Raw genomic sequence first — 8,149 nt, 5'->3', positions numbered from 1 at the left:
ATACATATTTTTATGCCTCTGTGATCATGCTAGTAAAGTGTTTCTACAGCAAGTGGGACACTCAAACCCAAATAGTACTATTTATCCACCATTCTGAAGCAGTTGGTGTTTACTTATTCTTTATCCTACTTAGTTACCAGGATTTTTATTACAGTTGTCAGATATGTCCAATAAACTGAACTCTACTTATCTTAAGAGCTACATTAAGACAGTACATGGCAATAATTGAACCTGCATTATCAAACAAAGGCATAAATATTCACAGAAGAAACTGCCAATAATGTAGAATTAAAAAAAAAAAACAGTGTGAGGTTTAGGTGTAGTAGTTTCTTTAACAGTACATAATTGTTTAAAATCTTAACCAAGGGTAGCTCAGTGAACTGTTCTTGATTATGACCCTATTCAGATCTTAAGTATTTTTGCAGTTTCATTCTTTTGAACACTCTCATTCCAGTTCAATGCTATTTTAGCATGTCAATCACTTCTTTATTTTAGGGCTAATATAAAAACTACAGGGGCTTCCCTGGTGGTGCAGTGGTTGGGAGTCCACCTGCCGATGCAGGGGACGCGGGTTCATGCCCCGGTCTGGGAGGATCCTGCATGCCGCAGAGCGGCTGGGCCCGTGGGCCATGGCCGCTGGGGCTGCGCGTCCAGAGCCTGTGCTCCGCGACGGAAGAGACCACGGTGGTGAGAGGCCCGTGTACCACAAAAAACAAAACAAAACAAAAAAAAAAAACCTACAGAGAATTATGTCTCTCATATATATAATATATGTTTGGATAGATAGTTTTTTTTATCACTTCATCTGTTTATTCAAATTTCAGAGGAAAAATTGCAAATAAAAATATCTGCAAATAAATTATAGCTATAGTATGGATGTTCTCTATTAAAAATATCCAAGCTCCCTCCCCCCGCCCTTGTCTACTACACTTTCTTTGGGAGATAATCATTTATCCTCTTTCTCCTAATTTGGATTATTCAGGAGAAAAGATGTTTATTTGAAATGCATGCGTTAAACTCAAAATCCAAATTATGAGATATCTATTGCCCCAATAAATTACATTTGACAAAATAAAGTTATCTTCTCTTATTAATTGAATTGAGATGATACCATGCATAACACTTAGAAAAAACACTAAAAGCCAGAATAAAGATAAGACATCCACATATGCTGTAAAATTTATATAAATAATATATCTAATGGGCAGACTCTGGAAACATTATTTGCACTTGTAATTTAAAACTTTTCATAACTCAATTATAGCCACTACCTGTAAATTATGAAATTACCAATAACTTGTAGAAATAATATATCCACTATCAACCTGCAAAAATCAGCAACATATAGTTTTTCATTTTAAAATATTTCAACCAATAAAGAATTTTGATATATGGAATTTTCATTTTAGAAACTTCACCTACTTATGAATGATGAATAATCAGATTAAACCTTGGACTACCTAAACCCTTTTGGATAGTTCCTTCAGTAAAATTTAGAGAAAATATTTGAATACTCATGAAAATGTATAAAAATTATGCTTTTCTTTGAATTATGAAAACATAAATCTACTGAATATAATTCCAAACTTTAAAACAATAGAAACCGAGTTTTTTCATACCTTAGTTTTTCCACATCAGAAACTTTGGGCCATCATGAGCAATGTTCTTGCATACTGATAACCCATTTTACAAGTCATGTTTCTGTTGGTCTTTCAAAGATACTTTCCCATTAATAACAAATGAACCTAGTGAGTCATTCTTTATGTAATTCTACTAAAAATAATTTCTTCCTTCATTTATATTTATCTTTTGATTAAATGTATTTTGAGTCATAACTTCTGAGCATGTATTTTCACTCTTTCAGGCAAGCATTATTACCATTTTATTCCAGTTCCTTTTTTATTTCATATAAGTTATTTTTATCCAGCTATTTTTTTCTTTCCCCCAATATAATCTGTTTACACAGTCTCTTTAATTTTTTAATGTTCTGGTCATTTTTCTTATCTCCTTTTTATGTGATCTTCTCATTTCCTCAATATTCGCTGTATGGCTTAAAACTATTAACATTTGATGCATAATAAATATTAAATGGAACAATTCTAAGCAACCTCCTTGAAAGCAGTTCTTAAATACATAGAAAGGGAGAAGGAAATTTTCTTTTCTCTTAGTTATCACACTGACAGAAAAAAATAGAATTTCATAAAGTATCTTGTTCTCCCTTGGCATAATAAATCAGTGATTTGAAGGACACATTTTAATTTGTTTTTATATATAAAAAAAGAAAGCAAGTTAAAATTTGTATCAAATTTTTTAATGATTTCTGGAAGCAAGTATCAACTGAGACTGAAAAATCTAAACAAGTTGATTGTTCATGTTGCATTTCACTGTGTAATCACAGTCTAATTTGTTGCTAATTTAAAGATGTTAGTATACTGTGAATTATATCCATGAATAAGAGCCAAGAACTGAAATAAATAATGCCTAGGTAAGACTTCTAAATTTAACATGAGCCAAAAATGCAAAATGAACATTTTGAAATATACAATATCCTAGAATTATCAAAACAAGTTTAGAGTACTTAATGTGGAAACATGTATTTTGGAACATGTGAGAATAGTCATTAAGAAACACATTATTTCAAAAATTGTTTGCAGTTACATGAGGTTTCACAGATCATTTAAACTGAGAAAGAAATGAAATCATTTCTGGGGTATTTTATATTAAATCTTAATACTTTTCCCCTATTGCTGTCTTTTTTATTCTATGAGTATAGAATTTCTTTCTTACCACAGTCATTTTTAATTACCAGCATATTTAACAATAATTTATATTGCATATATTGAACAAGCAAATATAAATTTACTCACCTAGGTCACTGTTTTCTAAATTTTATGTGTAGACTTTTAAATTAAAAGCTGTAAAACAAATTTGAAATAAGGACAGGGGAATATGATAGGGATTTAGGTATTTTGTATTAAGTCATGGAACAAAGTAGGATTGCTGCAGTTTGTACAAGTATTGCAGACAACAAAAAGCTAAAGTGTAATAAAAAACATAAAAAAATAAATAAAGATGCTATGATGATCCATGTTAAAAAAAAAAAGCTAAGGTGCATAATTGCAAACTCTTTGGGCAAGACAACTAACTTTTATGACTAGAACAAAGAGGTAACCCAGAAATTTTGTAATAGGAATTGTAGGATGGCATTTCCCCTTGTTCATACAATCATCATCTCTGACATATACATCCTGTAAGTTCACTAGATGGGGTACAGGACTACCATCAGTTGAAACAAATATGACTTAGAGACTACATTAAAAAAATGTTTGAATAGCACAATATTATGATTTAGCAGTGTTTTTATAGGTACAAAGAAAATATATCTTAAGGCAGTTAATAAATGACTACTTCTCATGACCTTCTGCATATTTTTCTAAATAAATTGGCTTTCTTGTCCCTCACAATGAAATATCAAAACTTGTTCAGATTGAAAGGTTGTGTTTATTATAATAGCTTTTCAGTTTCCAATTTCCTTGTTTTTACAGAGAGGACTTTGAATTTATTGTTGCACTAGAATTTGTCATACACACACACACAGACATTACTTTTTACTGAATTGGTACATCTTTCTTGCTTAATAGGGCAGATATACATACACGTATGTTGTGAAATCTGACTTTTTTCTTTAAGAAAATAATAATGAGCAAACAAGCACTTCATTCCTTATTAAAAACTTCTACAAAGAGTCCTTCTATGATGGTACATGAGCTGCAAACAGCAGAAAAAATGTAATAGTTCTGTCAGCGACTGCAGTAAATAAGTAGGAACTGACTTTGCCGTTGCTTTTCTTTTTGACCTTGGATAGGTTGATGATCTTTCTACATTTCATTTCATATATTAACTTGAAATAAATTACTAACCCACTTCTAAGCCTATTTATGAGGACTATTTTGATGCAAACTCATATTTAAAGGCAAAGCTAAATTCAAGAGTGTGCAATAAACAGTTATGATTATTTTCTTATTATTTTATCAAGAGACAATTTTCTTTTTGCTTTTCCCTCAGAATTTTTTTTTTCTGTGTGCATGTATGTGTGTGTTTTCAAACCAATAGCACTTTCAATGTTCATTTGAAAATGGCTATATATGTATTTTCTGCATATGTTTTGGTTTGGTTCATAGAGTAAGTGTTCTACAAAAGTGTCTTAGCTCTTTAACAGGTATTCATTTAAGTGAAAACCACTGTAATTTGTTAGACTTCTATGATAATTCAAGATGTTCCTCACATTCTGATTTAAAGGTTGAAAGGGAATAATTTGCATATATTTTCAGAGTTGAAAATGCTGAGAGTTAGAGAATAAGATGCTGTCTAATAAGACATTCATTACATATACTAGTTTTAAGAATCATTTTTAAGTTCAAATTTTTAACATGGCTCAAGATAATAACTATGTTTATAGCGGCTGCTGCAGATCAGATGCTTTGACTTTAATCTCTGTCATGCAGTTTGCAAAGACAATTTTTGATGACAATGCTTACTACTGGATCTACGAATTAAGAAACTTCTTATTTAAAATCTACCATATCTCACATCAGTGGATCAAAGACTCTACATTTTAATGCAGCATTGTCAATGTCTCCTATGGAATAGAGTTTTAAAAGTTTTGCCTACAGGGCTTCCTTGTTGGTGCTGTGGTTGAGAATCTGCCTGCTAATGTAGGGGACATGGGTTCAAGCCCTGGTCTGGGAAGATCCCACATGCTACAGAGCATCTAGGCCCGTGAGCCACAACTACTGAGCCTGCGCGTCTGGAGCCTGTGCTCCACAACAATAGAGACCGTGATAGTGAGAGGCCCGCGCACCATGATGAAAAGTGGCCCCCGCTTGCCACAACTAGAGAAGGCCCGCACACAGAAATGAAGACCCAACAGAGCAAAAATAAATTAATTAATTAATAAACTCCTACCCCCAACATCTTCTAAAAAAAAAAAAAGTTTTGCCTACAAACTTTTTCTAGTCTATTTTCAGTGACCTGAAAAATACATAAAATGGTTCCCAGAAAGAAATCATTACATTTATTAATGCCTTTCTCCCAATGCATTTTTCCAAATATCTCTAATAATATATACATTTCTATTGTTAAAATAAATATACATTGTTTTAAAAAATAAGAAATTGAAAAGTGTGAAAAATAATAATCTAATGACAGATTAACACTTGTAAAATTTGGCATAGTTTCTGTCATTATATTTCTATTCAACTATGTTTGACATAGCTGGACCCATGCTCCATATACAGTTTTTTTTGGTTTTATTTTTTTTAAATTTAAAACTTGTATAATGAAGAAGTTTCCTGTCCTTTGTCCCTGGAAAATAGCCTCTAAACCCTCTGAATTTTCCTAGTGATAGGCATGTCTTTGATATTCATTTTGAGCCCTTCCAAACACACCTGAGTTTATGCTGATAAGATGGCTCATGGTGGATCCATAGATGGTTTATGGTAATGCAATGGTACAGCATGGAGGCTGATCATGGAAGAAAGACCAATTATGTGATTAGAGAGTTGGAACTTGGGAACATATGATATTTGCCTGACCTCCAGAGAGAGGAATATGACTGGAGATTGGCTTCAATCAGCTGACCACTAATTCAGTCAATCATGCCTATTTAAAGAAACTGCCCCCAAAATATGGATACCAAAACTCAGATGAGCTCCCTTGTTGCCAACACGGCAATACTCCATGTTGTCACACATTGGTATGCCAGGGGAGTGACATGTCCTGAATCCCTCAGGAGAGAAAAATGGAAGGTTAAAAGACCCTCCGATACCTCATCCTGTATGTCTCTTCTTTTCCTGATTCTGAATTGTTTCCTCTTGCTATAATAAGCTAAGATTACATATATATACAACACTTTCCTCAGTTTTGTGTGTCATTCTAGTGAATCATCAAATCTGAGGGGAAAATGTTCCAATATTATAGCCAGCTTTTCAGAATTACAGGAGGACTGGGATCCTCTAAACTTACAGTTGGTGTCTGAAGTGAGTGAAATCTTGTTCAGAATTGTGCCTTTAACCTATGTCATTTGGTCCAAATCTACATAGTTGGTATCAGGTCATTGCAATATTTTACCATAATAATTTCTAGTATAGTAAAATATACTGAAAAATTTTAGTTCTAAATTTTTAAATAGTATAATATGCCATTATTATTTAACCATTCTTTTAATCATTCTGTAATGAGTGGATCATTTTTGATATCAAAATTTTCTTTTTTATAAATTAGTACATATTCCTTGATAAAAATTTGGAAAATAAAATAAGTCAAACACAAAAATGAAAATTAAGCGTTCATTGTTTTGATGTATTTTTTTTCAGATTTTTATTTACAGAATAGTTTATATAATTTTGTAGTTTATTATACCATTGTACTTTATTAAGACATTTGAGTTTTATCAAACTTTTAAATAATGTAAATAAAGCTATGATAAACATTCTTGTAGGTAAATCAGTGTGCATGTGTAAACTTTGATTACTTACTTTGTGTAGAATTCTAAAAGGAGAATTAATGTTTTATGGATGTGAACATCTTTGAAGTAAATTGTAGAATGCCAAAATGTTTTCTAAAACACCTAGGTGCCAGAAATGCCTATTTCACTATATCCTCACAAACATTAAGTATTATTTTTGAAATATTTACTAATTTGATAAGCAAAAATTTACTTCATTCTTTTAATTTGTATATATATACACATATATGTATATATCATAAATTAGATTAATCTATAAATGTATATATATAAAATGAACATGTCCAGCTAAAATTTATATCCATAAATTTTCCTTGAATTTGTCATTGGTATTTTTCCTCTGAATCATCTGTTCCAATCTTAATAAAAATGTCATTCTTATTAATTTTAAAAATTGTATAAAATACACACAACATAAAATTTGCCACTTTAACCAATTATAAGTGTACAGTTCAATCTAGTCACATTGTTGTGTAACTAAACTAAACCTTTTCACCTTGCAAATCTGAAGCTGTACTGTTAAACAATACAACATATCCCCGTCCCTGAGCTCCTTGCAACCGCCACTCTATTTTTTGTCTCTATAAGTTTGATTACTCTAGATACCTCATATAAGTGGACCATACAGTATTTATAGTGTGTTTCTGGTGTATTTACTTTAGTATAATTTCACAAATATTCATCCATACTGCAGCACGTGTCACAATTTTCATCCTTTTTAAGGCTGAATAACATTGCGGAGGCTACAAGGGGAAGATTGTGGAAGAGTAAGACACGGAGATCACCTTCCTCCCCACAGATACACCAGAAATATATCTACAGGTGGAACAACCCCTACAGAACACCTACAGAATGCAGGCAGAAGACCTCAGACCACCCAAAAGGCAAGAAACTCCCCACGTACCTGGGTAGGGCAAAAGAAAAAAGAAACAGAGACAAAAGGATAAGGATGGGACCTGCACCAGTGGTAGGGAGCTGTGAAGGAGGAAAGGTCTCCACACACTAGGACGCCCCTTCACGGGTGGAGACTGCGGGTCAAGGAGTGGGAAAGATTTGGAGACGCGGAGGAGAGCGCAGCAACAGGGGTGCGGAGGGGAAAGTGGAGAGATTACCGGACAGAGGATCGGTGCCACTGGCACTCACCAGACCGAGAGGCTTCTCTGCTCACCCGCCGGGGCGGGCGGGGCTGGCAGCTGAGACTCCGGCTTGGTCAGAGCGCAGGGAGAGGACTGGTGTTGACGGCATGAACACAGACTGCAGTGGGTTAGTGCACCACGGCTAGGTGGGAGGGAGTCCCGGGAAAAGTCTGGACCTGCCAAAGAGGCAAGAGACTTTTTCTTCCCTCTTTGTTTCCTGGTGCATCAGGAGACGGGATTAAGAGCGCTGCTTAAAGGAGCTACAGAGACGGGAGCGAGCCGTGGCTAAAATCACAGCCCCAGAGATGTGCATGAGATGCAAAGGCTGCTGCTGTTGCCACCAAGAAGCCTGTGCGCGAGCACAGGACACTATCCACACACCCTTTCCAGGAAGCCTGTGCAGCCAGCCACTGCCAGGGTCCTGGGATCCAGGGATAACTCCCCTGGGAGAACGCATGGCGTGCCTCAGGCTGGTGCAACTTCACGC

This window comes from Neophocaena asiaeorientalis, unplaced genomic scaffold (assembly GCF_003031525.2).
Source record: "Neophocaena asiaeorientalis asiaeorientalis breed wild unplaced genomic scaffold, Neophocaena_asiaeorientalis_V1.1 scaffold259, whole genome shotgun sequence".
Taxonomy (NCBI): Eukaryota; Metazoa; Chordata; class Mammalia; order Artiodactyla; family Phocoenidae; genus Neophocaena; species Neophocaena asiaeorientalis.
Note: the sequence above shows the minus strand (reverse complement) of the source record.